This window comes from Artemia sp. Qi Xiang Cuo, chromosome 10, assembly GCF_049724085.1.
Source record: "Artemia sp. Qi Xiang Cuo chromosome 10, ASM4972408v1, whole genome shotgun sequence".
In the NCBI taxonomy this organism is placed as follows: Eukaryota; Metazoa; Arthropoda; class Branchiopoda; order Anostraca; family Artemiidae; genus Artemia; species Artemia sp. Qi Xiang Cuo.
In genome coordinates, this window is record NC_142803.1 from 65,635,112 (window position 1) to 65,650,237 (window position 15,126).

Consider the following 15,126-nt stretch of genomic DNA (forward strand, 5'->3'; position numbering starts at 1 on the left):
TATCATAGTTGCAGTGACAGCTGTAACTAAGATAGAGTACAAGACATTGAATTAGCTTGAAACCCTTCAAAATGGCTTTAAACAATTCACCGGAAGTTTGTTGTCCAACCTTTTCAATGGTGCCTCTCTAACCTTTTCTAGCAACCTGCTAAAAATGAACCAAACCCAATTGTCACCAAATGTTTAAAAAAGCGTTTTGGAAGAAAACAGTCCTTTTTGTGCACTAGTTTTTGAGTTTAAAAAATTGGTAAAGATCCTTAGTTTTGGGGAAAAAAATCATGTGAGTGACATCATATTTATGAGCATATTTCAAAAGCATACGTCAAATTTGTCTCAGTAGTGGCTGTATCATTTTTTGTGTTTTAATGCAGGCAAAATTACAAATGAAACAGAGATAAGTATGAAATAGTATGAAAATATACTTGAAAATTATTATGAAAATAAGTATGAAAAGTATTATGAGACTTTGCAAAAAGCATTTTATGCAGTTTCATAATACTTAGAATATATATATATGTATATATATTACATATATATATATATATATATATATATATATATATATATATATATATATATATATATATATATATATATATATATATATATATATATATATATATATATATATATATATATATATATATATATATATATATATATATATATATATATATATATATATATATATAATTAAAGTTAAATTGTAATTGACTAAATCATTTTCAACAACAGTTAAAATTAAAGAAACAAGCAAAATGTGAGGTATAAATTTAGGACCAGTACTGGTCATAAGGAGACATGTTAAGAAAACAATTCTTACCTCAAAATATGCAAAATTACCCTAGTTAACATATTATCCAAGGGGAGCACCTTTATCCTCACTATTTTCCTTGTTTTTCCAGTTTTACAATCACATTTTTCAATATTTTGTCATTTCTCCAAGTCTTGAAAATTGTTTTAAAACAAACACCCAAGAGTCATCTAGGCAATCTAACCTAACCTAAATTTATTAATATTAGCCTATTTATATCTTTTTGGTAGATGGCAGTGATGGTGTTTAAATTCTCTATATAGAATATTGGAAACATTAGAATAATTGTACAACAGTGAAAATAGTGAGGATAAAGCTGCTCCCCCTGGAAAATATGTCAACTAGGATTATTATGCATATTATTAAGTAAAAATTGTTTTCTAAGATTTCTCATTATGACCAGTGATGGTCCCAAATTTATACCCCATATTTCCATTGTTTTTTCAATTTTAATTGTTCTTTAATACGATTTAGTCAATTATTATATCACTTTAATTGAATAGCCTAGGGCTATGAACAACCATTAGGGTAGTTGACTAGGGATTAACTGTCCACAACAAAAAAATTGTCTTTATTTTTGGTAAAAATCTACTTTAGTTTCTTTTGGCTATGCTGGAATGGGGTTAGATTAGGATAATAATACATTCAGGGATGGGTCCACATGCTACAGTATGCCCTAGGAAGGCATTTTGAAGTACCTATCTCCCCTCCTTCTCCCTCTCAAGGGTCCTGAAATTTGGCTAGATGACAGGTCCATACCTATTGAAAATTTGACAAAAAAACATTTTACCTTAATTTTCAGTCATCAATTTCTTTTTCACTGGCTTTAGTTCTGAAAATACAATTCTTGTTGTTTGAGTAGAATATTAAGCCATATAAATGTTTTTTTATCTCAAAATTTAGAAAATGTATTAGCATACCTATCTTTAAAACCTTATAAATTGGAATTAAGTAAATTTGTGAAGATGAAAACAATTTTTCTGTAGGCTACTTCATTTAAGCAGAAGATCTATTTTGCAAGGTTTCACTTTTATAACACACATATTTTTAAAGGTCATCAAAGGTCAGGACCCTCTAGAGGAAGAAGGAGTTGAGGTAGGTACTTCAAATAACCTTCCTGGAACATACTTTGGTGAATTTGCAGGTGGCACAATAATTTAGCTAGGATGAAAGTGAATACATCATTTAATGCCTTTCTTTATGCTCTTTCATAGTTCAATAATTGCTTCTGTTTAAAATTGCATCTTGAGCTCTTAGAAGCGGCCCAAAGGTATTTTATATAAATTATTAAAGAGCATAAAATAAGCACCAAACGATGTTTTCATTTTCATCCTAGCTAAACTATATGGCCCACTGCAAATTTACTATTAAATTTACCCACCTCCACCCCCCTTATGCACAAATATATATCCTGAATTGAAATATACCTTGAACTGTCAACAACTAAGTTTTGGATTGCAAAATTCAGTGCTATTTTTTTTTTTACGTCATTTGAAAAATTTGAAACGTTAGGAAAACAATTTATATTTGTGTTGCCCAATAAATGAGGTTTGAATTGTTATAAATAAGCATTTTTTGAATATATTACTCTTGAGAAACTTATTTATAAACTAGAGATATATTTTAAACAACGTTTCAATAACTTAACTACTGTTGATAACTTCTTTGGGTGGTTACAAAAATGAATACCATTGGGGCTCGTTTAAGGACTCAAGCTGCAATTTGAGACAGAAGCAATTATTGAATTATGAAAGGGCATAAAAAAAGGCATCAAGTGATGTATTCACTTTGGTAAATATATACCAAATCATATTATTGAGTTAGGAATAAAGTGAATACACCATTTGATGCCTTTGTTTATGCTGATTACGAATATAATAATTATTTTTATCGGAAATGAATTTTATCCCCCCCCCCCCTATATATGCCAATTCAGGGTATATATTTCTACATTAGGGGGGAGTAAAGTTTAAACTTACCTCCCATTTACATCAGAAACAAAATTTGCCCCGACCCCCCCCCCCTAATGTAGAAATATATACTCTGAATTGGCATATATAGGGGGGGGGCTGAAATTAATTTTCTGATAAAAATGATTATTATATTTTTAATCAGCATTAAAAAGGCATCAAATGGTGTATTCACTTTATTCCTAACTCAATAATATGATTTGGTATATATTTACCTTCACTTTCATCCAAGCTAAATTATTGTGTCACCTGCAAATTTACCCATACTTTAGCCTGTAGACCTATCCCTGAAAGTTTCATTTTCCTAACCTGACCCCTTTCCAAGATAGCAAAAAGTAGCTAAAGTATAATTTTACTTTATTTTTTCTAGAATGTCACCTTCTGAAGAGAAGCTATTCTAGATCTTTAACTATTTTGAAAAAAAAATAGGCAGGGAATGAACAAAAATGTAAAGTTAGGGGAAGATTATATTACCAACAATACTTTAAAGCCCAGCACCAAAGTTCATTAATACTTTAGTTCCCAGCACCCAGAACCCACAGCTCCCAACTTGGGTTTGACACATTCAACCAATTGGTCATATGTGTTTGTATCACTCAATTGTTCTGTACCTTCTGTAAACACTAGCTTGCTTGGGTGTCACTTTAGTCAATATTCACTGAACCTGATCATGTATCACTTATCTTGCTATTGGTAGGGGATAATTCACCTGCAACAACTGCCTGCATTGAAAAACACGAATCAAAATGATGCAACTGTGCTTAGTTATACAGCAATTAAAATACCTATACAGCAAAGTTATAATAAATAATACATTTTTACATTATGACCTATTACATACCTCCATATATAGAAAATTAATCAGATAAAATATAAAAAGATAGATGAGGATAATAAAACAAATAAAATAAAAAAGGATAACTCTAAAATAAAAAAAATATGGGAGGGGAATCAAGGCCATCAATATTAAAAAATATAGAACATCTACCATTTATCTTGCTTAAATTAGGGGTTAATCCCCATCATCACCTGCCATCAATTATGAACAGGAACCATAATGATGCAAATACCTTATCAAACAACAGTATACAAAGTTTATACAAGTCAATTATAATAAATAATACATTTAACCTGTCACCTAGGTCAAATTATGGTCAAATAAGGCAACTCTAAAAAAGGAAACATCTGGAAAAAAAAAATCAAATAGCAAAATGAATTTAGGGAACCAAACCAGTAGTCTTAACCAATTTACTTAATGAGTTTGTGCTTAGTCAACCATGCCAAACCCAAGGGAAAACAATGGAGAGATAGCTAGTCAATTGACTGAGAAGGAGCCAACCTAGGTCTGGCTCCTTGTATTGTAGCACCTTCTGAGGTAGGTACAGACTCCTTTCCTTTACATATCCTCTCTGCCATTCCAGGGCTACTATTATCTGCTGACTTTGTGGGAAGGGATGAAGCTTCTCTACTTAGGTTTTCAACTGTCTTTTTCATGGTACTTATTTTGTTATCAACTGACTTAATTATGCAGTTTAGGTCAGGACTGCTGGTATCTGCTGACATTGAGAGAAGGAGTGAACCTTCTCTATTTACGTTTTCCACTGACTTATTTAGGCTACAGACTGCATTTTGAAAGGGTCTTGGTGCTAACTTAGAAAGCAGTTCACAAATAGATGTAATAACCTGAGTTAGATCAAAGATCTGCTTTGCAACACCTTCAAACATGGCCATGGACCTCATGTTGAGTTCCTAAGCTGGAGGTTGATTAGGAGTCAGTGACAGGAAAGAGTCTGTGTGTACTCTGGGGATGTGTTCTGTATGTTTAGGAAATCCTTTCTTCAAGACCTCAGCAGCAGTCCTCATGGGGACATTATTGGTGAAAGAGTAACTTACAATTGCTTTCTTCTCTATGAATACTGGGCACTCCTTGGCATTAGCAGCATGGTTACCATTGTAGTTAGGGCACTTGAGTACCTGATCTTGCTTTACTGTTTTAGATTGGGGGCATTCATGAAGGGTGTGTTGTCCACTACAAAGTAGACATCTTCAGCCTCTGCGGCAATTTGAGGTCATATGGCCAAAACCATGGCAATTGTAACAATGAAGGGCCCGGGAGATAAACTGCTTGACTGTATACCTTGCCCCCCACACAGAGATTTTCAGAGGGAACTGAACATCCTAATTAAAGGTGCAAACCAAAGGGATAATTGATGGGCTTGGATTTTTAAAGGCCAGTGTCACTTGTTGTATTCTTTCAACTTGGACCTCCTTGACAAAATCATACAGATGGGTGACCTCCTCAGATGGGATAAATACAATGCCTTTTCTGTTACTGATTAAAGCAGGGTTAGAGGTAGGACCAAGCACAAACTTTATCCTGCATCCATTTACTGCAATATCTGAAATAGAAAGTATAGGGCCTAGCAGTAGCTACTGACTGGTTCACAGCTATTACAATAATAGTGCCACCTGGTCCAAGTCTTTCTAACATTGAACCATAATGGCCCCTGCACTCATGATTTTGGAGATGTTGAAACAGTTTTTTGGCAATAACTGTTCTATAGCCCAATGTCAAAAGCCTAGGCCTACTGGTCTCATTTGGACCTTCAATACCTAAAGCCAAAATCCTTACACTAGAGTTATTGGGGTCAGAGATGACAGGAATACAAACCATCCTGTCAGTCATCACAAATAGAACCCCAAAGGGCTAAAACAATTTAAACAGCAGTCAATATCTACCAAATCATATTATTGAGTTAGGACTAAAGTGAATACACCATTCAATGCCTTTTTTATGCTGATTACTAATATAATAAGCATTTGTATCGGAAATGAATTTCAGCCCCCCTATATATGCCAATTCAGGGTTAGGTTGGGTAAGGTATAGCCTAATAGGGGGGGGGGGCTGAAATTCATTTCCGATATAAATGCTTATTATATTCGTAATCAGCATAAATAAAGGCATCAAATGGTGTATTCACTTTATTCCTAGCTCAATAATATGATTTGGTAGATATTGACCTAAACAGCAAACTAAATCACAAAAAGGAAATAAATTATCAAACAAATAAAACAAATAGGCTAGCCTAGGCTACGAGCAGAGGGGGACCCTGGTATTTGTTTAGCCTTGGGACACCTCATAAGGAGACATGTTAAGAAAACAATTCTTACTTTAAAATATGTATAATGATCCTAGTTTTTATATTATCCAAGGGTAGAACATTTATCATCAAGTCTTTCCTCTAACAATCCTCAAAAGATAAAAAGTTTCCAAATATCACCACGTTCTTAATTCAATGCTTAAGTCTTTAGAAATTGATGCTGTAAAATGCTACAAAATATGTTGTTTTATAGATAACACTTAGCATATGTGTCAAAAAACGTGTTTAAAGAAAAAGTAGTGGTATATTGAGATTATAGAAATTGTGAATTCTGTTATAAATATTTCACCACTGCTATTAATATTTTGTATTTACGCCACTGCTATTCGCCCTTCAAAATTCCATGCATCTTTTGTAACAAACCTAACCTAACCACTGCTATTAATATTTTGTATTTACGCCACTGCTATTCACCCTTCGTCACTGCTATTAATATTTTGTATTTACGCCACTGCTATTCGCCCTTCGCCACTGCTCTTTAAAAAAAAAAAATAAAAGACCGGCATGAACGCTGTCTATAAAAGAACTTATTAGGCGGCAATTTAAAAAGACTTAAGCATTAAATTAAAAACGTGGTGATATTTGGAAACTTTTTCTCTTTTGAGGATTTTTAGAGGAAAGACTTGATGATAAAGGTTCTCCCCTTGGATAATATAAGAACTAGGATCATTAGCCTATACATATTTTAAAGTAAGAATTGTTTTCTTAACATGTCTCCTTATGAGGTGTCCCAAGGCTAAACAAATACCGGGACCCTCAGTCAATAATAAGTTAAGCAAGCAATATAAGTCAAAAGCAGGCACAGCACTAAACTTCAAAGCAGGGTATAAAAAGGTTTGATAAGCACCTTAAGCAATTGGTAGTTGCAATATGCAGGAATCTGAGAGTTTGCAGCCAGCAAATTAAAAGTCAAAGCAAGCCAAAGGCCAAAAAACGCACAACAAAGCGAGTGTACAGGCCTCAGGGACCCCAAAGGGCAGAACCCCTTGTAATTTAATCAACAAACCGTGGCACAGAGCTATCCCTACTAGGGAAATAACAATTATGAATACATTTGGATCATTTCAATTCGTCTTTTCTTCCCTTTATACCTAAACAAAGTGTAAACACATACTGATGTATGTGTTTATACTTTGATACCTAAGTCAAGTTTTCAATTTTACCTTTGGCACAGCAAATTTATAGTCTATTTCTTCTCTAAATGGCCAGGGTTGCCAAAACTTTTAGAGACAAAAGTGTCCAAATCAGCCAAAAAATGGCACACTTTTACTATCCTTCTAGAAAAATAGCCAAAATACATGGTTGCCACTATAAGTTTTAAAAACCTGTAAGAAAAGTGCCGAAAAACCCGTGAAATTCGTCCTACTTAGTTCTGCTACCTCGTGGTCTGTTACCTGCATGAGTTTTGCAAGTATTTCCAGCTTATGCATTAACACTACTATAAATTAAGTTTGGTGCTAGTTCAATTTGAAGAGATGGCAGGAAAAAATTGTCATGAGAATGTCAACAGAGCGAAATATTATATTGATTATAGATACCGCTACCAATCTTAATCGAAAAGAAAAGAACCAACCATAGAGATTCATTTTCACTTCGGCATTTTTATTAGTTACGCGAAAAGATGCGAGTATCTGATTTGCGGTAGCTATTAAGGATCTTTGGATGTGACAAGGTCCGAACGGTTGCAGTAACGAAATGTCTATTTTGACCTACATGGTTTTAAAGTTAAACAAAAGACGTTGATCACCTTAATCACTCAGCTAACTGGTTGGTCAAATTGTTAAAATCGTTTAACAACTGCTCTATCGTGCCGTTTTCTGAACATTATGAAGTAGCCCTGAGCAAAAATGACGTTTTCGAGAACTAAAAAAGTGAGAAGACAAGGCCGATTGAAATAAATTCGCATGAGTTATACTCGATAGAAACTGGCGACCACCGTTTGAAAAAAACACACAGCTAAAAGTGTAGAGTATGAAACAGGAACACTCAATCACGGCTATAAATAAAATTGAGCCGCATCACAGCTTTTCTTGCGAAACTCCTTTCTTTCTTTGACAGCAGTGTAATAATATTCATTTGCACACGGCTACACACCACATGGATTTACGCGGAACACGCCAGCAGGGAATGGCCATTTACTGCTTCTTTCCAGCCTTCTCAGCGGCCTTGGTGACTTTGCCATCAGCAGTAGGTGGGACCTTGAAGTTGACCGACTTGATGAAAAACGTCAACCGTAGGATAGAAGAAAAAGATGGATTCGATAGTTCTAAAATACCACATTGGTTAAGACTTTAGGTCCTATTCCTATTCGGTTGATAAATAGTGTTCGCGCAGGGCTCAAAAACATTTAAGAAAAATCCCCAAGACGTTACCTAAGCTTAAAAGTAAAGTACAAATTAAAAGCAGTCATGTTTATAAAAAGATGAAGAAAATAAAAACATTTGGTTTTTGATTTGGAAAAATGTCCAAAAAGTGTCCTTTTTTTCAAAAAGCTGACTATTTTGACCCAATAGTGTCCCGGTGTCCCTCAGAGTGAAAAAGTGTCCAAAAGCCACTAAAAGTGTCCATTTGGCATCCCAGTAAATAGCGATTTGAAAAAGTATCATAACTTAAGTTTGTAAATCACATATGGTGCGGGCATACACAAAAGAAATCTACTAGTCACAAAGATGTATTTAATATATGTCAGCAAGCGCAATGTGTCGGCAAGATGAATATGACAGAGATCATTGTCAATTTATTGTCAGCTACAGGAAAGATCAACTTTGCGTGTTATAAATATTCGAGATATATCATTCAGTGTTGGGTCCTGACAAATTAAAATGCTTGTATTACATACATGCGGCCTTTGGCCTTGCTTGGGCTTATTATGCCACACACATTCTTTTTATTAGGTGAAAAACAAAGTCCAAAGAATTTACCATAAAATGCAATATATGCCCCATTGTTAAAAGACTTTGTGACTTTTTTATTTAACAGAACCAGTTGCCCAGCACCCAAGAACCCAAACAAAGAGAGATCATATCAAGTTACAGGAGGGGAGATTTGACATTTGTCGGCAAACGCATGTCACAGAGACATATCAAGTTACAGGAAAGATCAAAAAATCAACTTTGGATGTTACAAATATTCAAAATATTTCATTCACTGTTGGGTCCCATAGACATATCAGTAAATAGACACCAGATCCCATGGGATTTTGCGAGTTCCTTGCGCTTTTTCTTCTTTGCCTCAAGTAAACGCGTTAATTTTGAAGTTTGATTTCATTGAGATTTTGAGAATCGTTATTTCATGTTGCAAGAAAAGACTTAGTGACAAGCTTAATTTGCAGTTCTACAGGTATGTTATTTTTTATAAGATGCTTCTTTCTGAAATTGTTTTAGATGTGGAGATTTTAAGGGGAACTTTTATCGGGTTGGAATTGTTTAGAGTATCTTTCCGTAGGGGGGGGGAGGATTTCCGCGGGAGAAATTATCTCGAGGGAATTTTCTACGGGATCAACTTTATACTAGGGGTGGGGTATTTGCGGAAAAACTTTTCCACAGAAAAGGGGATTTTATGCATGATTTAAAAACAAACAGAAAGTGTTTCAAATGAAAGTGCGCTACAAAAAAAATTTCGTCCGAAATTGACCAAAAGAATTTTCTTGGTGGAGGGGGGGGGGCTATTTTACATGGGAATAACTTTCCATGGAGGGGAGCCGGATTTCCCGCAATTATTTCGTAATTATCAGAAATCAAATAAAAAAAAACGTTTTTTTTTAGCTGAAAGTAAGGAGGAACATCAAAACTTAAAACGAAGAGAAATTATGAGATTTATGAGGGGGTGGCAGCGAGCGTAAACCTCGCTGTTTACGCTGAAGCTTGCCTTTTTGTCCCAATTCTTTGAAACTACTCCTAAAACACAAGGGCCGTTTAGTTAAAATAACTAACCCTTTTAAAAAATTCTAAAGGTAAAATTCTACTTTGGCTACTTTTGGCTATCCTAGAAAGGGGTTAGGATAAAAAAAATAAAACTTTCAGGGATGGGTCTACAGGCTAAATTATGTCCCGGGAAGGTATTTTGAAGTACCTACCTCCACTCCTTCTCCCTCTCGAGGGCCCTGCAATTTGCCTACATAACAGGTCTATACCTGTTAGTAGTAGTAAAGTAGTAGTAATAGTAGTAGCAGTAGCAAAGATACATAATAACAAGGTCAATGTTTAGCAATATAAAAGTGATTTATAAAAAAAACATGCAGACGACCCCTTTCCTCTTCTGTGAATGAAAGTTATTCATTCTTGTAAAATATCCTTGTTAAAGTTTGTGTACTTCCTTGCGTCTGTAAAAATTGCTACTATCGCCAATGCGTTTTTCAAAGAAGATTATCGCCACAGCCCCTGCTATGTCTACGTACCCGGTTGTTTTTCCACCAAAGATTGTTTCTGAGGGGCTCATATTTAGCAAGCTGTTTCATACAAGATCTGGTATTTATTTCAAGTTATAAACCTATGTTGGGTCCTGACAAATTACGATGTTTGTATTAAATACATGCTGACTTTGGCCTCGCTTGGGCTTATTATGCCATATACAGTTTTTATTTAAGTGAAAAACAATGTCCCGAAGATTTACCATAAAATGCAATATGTACCCCATTGTTACAGGACTTTGTGCCTTTCTTATTTAACAAAACCAGTTATTTAGTGCCCAAGTAATAAAATTCCATCTATAAGGCCAAAGAATTAGAACAAGGTTCTTTTTCATCTCAAAACTGGGAGTGCTATCATCAGACAGATGAAGCACTTCAAACAAGCTTTCACTCGACAAAATTCGGAACACAAACTCAATTAGTTTAGAACCAAGACGATTTTCAGGGGTCTTATACTTTTTGATGGATTAAACCATATCTGCTTGACTAGTAGCTGATTTGAAAGCCCATTGATCGCTGATTCATAATATATATGTCTTACCGTGTTTAAAAGTCTTGAATTCAATTCACTTCCCAAATAAAGTTTTTCTGAATAATTCAAAATGCTTTGGCTTTTTATGCCATATACAGTGCCCCATTGTTACAGCTCTTTGTGACTTTCTTATTTAACAAAACTAGTTTTTTTTTATAATAAAATAATAAATAAAACAATTAAATAAACAAACAAATAAACCAATCTTTTTCAAATGAAAGTAAAGCGCAACATTAAAACTCGAAACGAACTGAAATTATTCCGTATATGAAGGTGTTGTCTCCTTCCTCCATACGTTGCTCTTTATGCTACAGTTCATAGCAATTTTTAAAAAGCCTCCTACTCTGATTAAACGGCCCTTGTATTTTAAGAGTCATTCTTTTAAAAAAAATTGGACAAACGGTCAAACTTTAGCGCAAAGAGCAGGGTATTGAGAAGGGCGGAAAACCCTTCATATACGGAATAATTTCTGTTCATTTTGAGTTTCAATAATGCTCCTTACCATTTCTAAGTGTTTTTTTTTTAATAATGTCGGAAATTCTGGCCCGCCCAGTATGAAAAATTCCCTCTCCTCACGGGAAATTTCTCTGTGGAAAGCCCCTCCAACGAAAAAAAAACTTTAAAATTCTTTGTGGACAGTTCTATCCTTGCTGAAAATCTACCCTCCCCTCCGCAAAATTTATTGCAGACGATTCAGCCTGAAAAATTAACCTTAGCATACTTTCGTCCGAAAAAAGACTAAGCTCTAATCGTTTTTCTGATCACTTTGGAAATCCCCCCCTCCATGGATTTTTTTTCCGGAAATCAAAACAAGCTAAAAATTTCTGTCTGAAAAATATCCATATGCAAAATTTTGTTTGCAAGGAGAAAGTAAGATAAATAAAAAATATTTTGTATAGAAATTCTATCTAATTCTCCCAGTGAAAAAAATTCCCGTGGAAATTTCCCTCCCCTGGAAAATTATACCCATTTAATCCCACCCTAAGTACAAATCCCCCCCCCCCAAAAAAAAGGTCTGTATACTTCTTCAATAACAAATAACATGCATAAACAATGTACAAATTTTATAACTTTGTACATTTTATACTTCTTCAATATATATATATATATATATATATATATATATATATATATATATATATATATATATATATATAAATAAAATTGGCTATAAATAAAATTGAGCCGCAACACAGCTTTTCTGCGAAACTCCTTTCTTTCTATGACAGCAGTGTAATAATATTCATTTGCACACGGCTACACGCCACAGGGATTTACGCGGAACGCGCCAGCAGGGAATGGCCATTCACTGCTTCTCTCCAGCCTTCTCAGCGGCCTTGGTGACTTTGCCATCAGCAGTAGGTGGGACCTTGAAGTTGACCGACTTGCTGAAAAACGTCAACCGTAGGATAGAGGAAAAAGATGGATTCGATAGTTCTAGCATACCATATTGGTTAAGACTTTAGGTCCTATTCGGTTGATAAATAGTATTCGCGCAGGGCGCAAAAACATCTAAGAAAAATCCCCAAGACGTTACCAAAGCTTAAAAGTAAATTAAAAATTAAAAGCAGTCGTGTCAGTAGTAAGTACATATGGAATTCTACTACTTTATGTTCCCTGGCAGCTTTCCATGGTTGATTACCAGACTAATTATTGCTAATGATGTCAATTGTATATGGAATTATACAAAACCTACCAGACGGCTTTCTTGGCCAACCAGGTATGTTTCTGGGCCAACCAGACAAGTTTCTGGGTCAACTATAAGTTTCTGGACCTTTACATTCCCTGGCACCTTTCCATGGCAGATTACCAGACTAGTTATTTGGCAGTGTATAATGTGGTCAAACATGTTTTGACAGTTTGGTTATAATAGTAAAATGTCTTCAACCAGGTTTTTTTCTGTTTTTGTTTTCAATAGCACAATGTATGTCATGAGATTACGTTCATATTCTTAAAAAAAACTGACATGATTTAAAGTATGCAACCATGTTTTGGGGGCATGCACGAAATTATAAAACTCAACCGAACTGGTTTTTCAAGGTAACATCCGTTTTTTATGGGTCAATCAGAGAGCGGAGGTTACTCCATATACGATAACTTGATTGATGATTGGGATTTGAATAAAAGGAATAGTTTTCTTTACAACTCGTATTAGTAAGAGAATTGAATTCAAAGGGAATAGTTTATTTGAGAGGATATTAGTGGAGAACATTTACATAGATATGGAATATTCTAAGCGACTTCTGGTGAGTAAAATTTTCTCATTATTATAATAAAAAGAAATTGTCTCGCCATTAAGTTAAGGAAGAATTTCCTTCCTTACGCTTTTTTTTTCACTGTGTTGTTAGCTCTTTCAAAAAGCATTTCGCTAAATATTTAAAACAGGATCAATCAGTTTCGCTATAATAAAAAGAAATGTATTTTTTGTCTCGCCATTAAGTTAAGGAAGAAATTCCTTCCTTACGCTTTTTTTTCACTGTGTTGTTAGCTCTGTTAAAAATCATTTCGCTAAATATTTAAAACAGGATCAATCAGTTTCGCTATAATAAAAATAAATCTATTTTTTGTCTCGCCATTAAGTTAAGGAAGAATTTCCTTCCTTACGCTTTTTTTTCACCGTGTTGTTAGCTCTTTTAAAAAGCATTTCGCTAAATATTTCGCTATAATAAAAAGAAATCTATTTTTGTCTCGCCATTAAGTTAAGGAATAATTTCCTTCCTTACGCTTTTTTTCACTGTGTTGTTAGCTCTTTTAAAAAGCATTTCGCTAAATATTTAAAAACAGGATCAGTCAGTTTCGCTATAATAAAAAGAAATCTATTTTTTGTCTCGCCATTAAGTTAAAGAAGAATTTCCTTCCTTACGCTTTTTTTCACCGTGTTGTTAGCTCTTTTAAAAAACATTTTGCTAAATATTTAAAACAGAATCAGTCAGTTTCGATATAATAAAAAGAAATCTATTTTTTGTCTCTCCATTAACTTAATGAATAGCTTCCTTACTTACGCTTTTTTTTTCAATTGTGTTTTATCTATTTTAAATAGAATTTTGCTAAATATTTAAAACAGGGTGGATAAATTTTACGATAATAAAATTAATTCTTTTTTTTGTCTTACTATTAATATAGGGAAGAATATCCTTTACCTTACGCTTTTTTTCACCGTGTTGTTAGCTCTTTTAAAAATCATTTCGCTAAATATTTAAAACAGGATGAATAAGTTTAGCTATAATAAAATTAAATGTATTTTTTGTCTCGCTATTTAGTTAAGAAAGAATTTCCTTAATTACGCTTTTTTTTCACTGTTTTGTTTTCTCTGTTCAAAATAATTTCGCTAAATATTTAAAAAAGGATCAATCGGTTTAGCTCTAATAAAAAGAAATCTTTGTTTAGTATCGCTATTACTTTAAGGAATAGTTTCCTTACTTGCGCTTTTTTTTTCAACGGTTTTTACTATATTTTAAAAATAATTTCGCAAAATATTTAAAACAGGGTCGGTCAATTTAGCTATAAAAAAATGAAATCTTTTTTTTGTATCGCTATTACTCTAAGGAATAATTTTCTTAATGGCGCTTTTTTTTCACGGGTGGTTTAGCTCTTTTCAAAAGCATTACTCTAAATATTTAAAACAGGATCGAACAATTTCGCTATATAAAAAGAAATCTATCTTTTGTCTGGTTATTAAGTTAGGGAAGAATTTCCTTCCTTACGATTTTTTCACCGTGTTGTTAGCTCTTTTAAAAAGAATTTCGCTAAATATTTAAAACAGGATCATTAAGTTTATCTATAATAAAAAGAAATCTATTTTTTTTATCGAAATTAAGTTAGGTAATTATTTAATTCCTTTCTTACGCTTTTTTTTTCACTGTATTGTTAGCTCTTTTAAAAAGCATTTATCTAAATATTCAAAACAGGATCAGTCAGTTTCGCTATAATAAAAAGAAATCTATTTGTTTTATCACCATTAAGTTAGGGAAGAATTTCCTTCCTTTCTTACGCTTTTTTTTTCACTGTGTTGTTAGCTCTTTTAAAAAGTAGTTCGCTAAATATTTAAAACAGGATCAGTCAGTTTCGCTATAATAAAAAGAAATCCATTTTTTTTTATCTCGTCATTAAGTTAGGGGGGGGTGTTTGATATTGAAGGGTAGTACTTTCCCGTAAGCTAAATAGTTTGAAAACTGAAAATGATTTTTATTTTAGAACTCTGTTGATCAATCATAACAGCAAAAACGAGCAAAACTGAATGA

At 33.6% G+C, this 15,126-nt stretch overlaps 1 protein-coding gene across 1 annotated transcript in view; it reads right to left on the reverse strand.

The window, feature by feature from the left end:
* The window catches only part of LOC148948053 (uncharacterized), a 476,379-nt gene that overhangs the window by 11,735 nt on the left and 449,518 nt on the right, over positions 1 to 15,126 (reverse strand). The window lies entirely within an intron of this gene.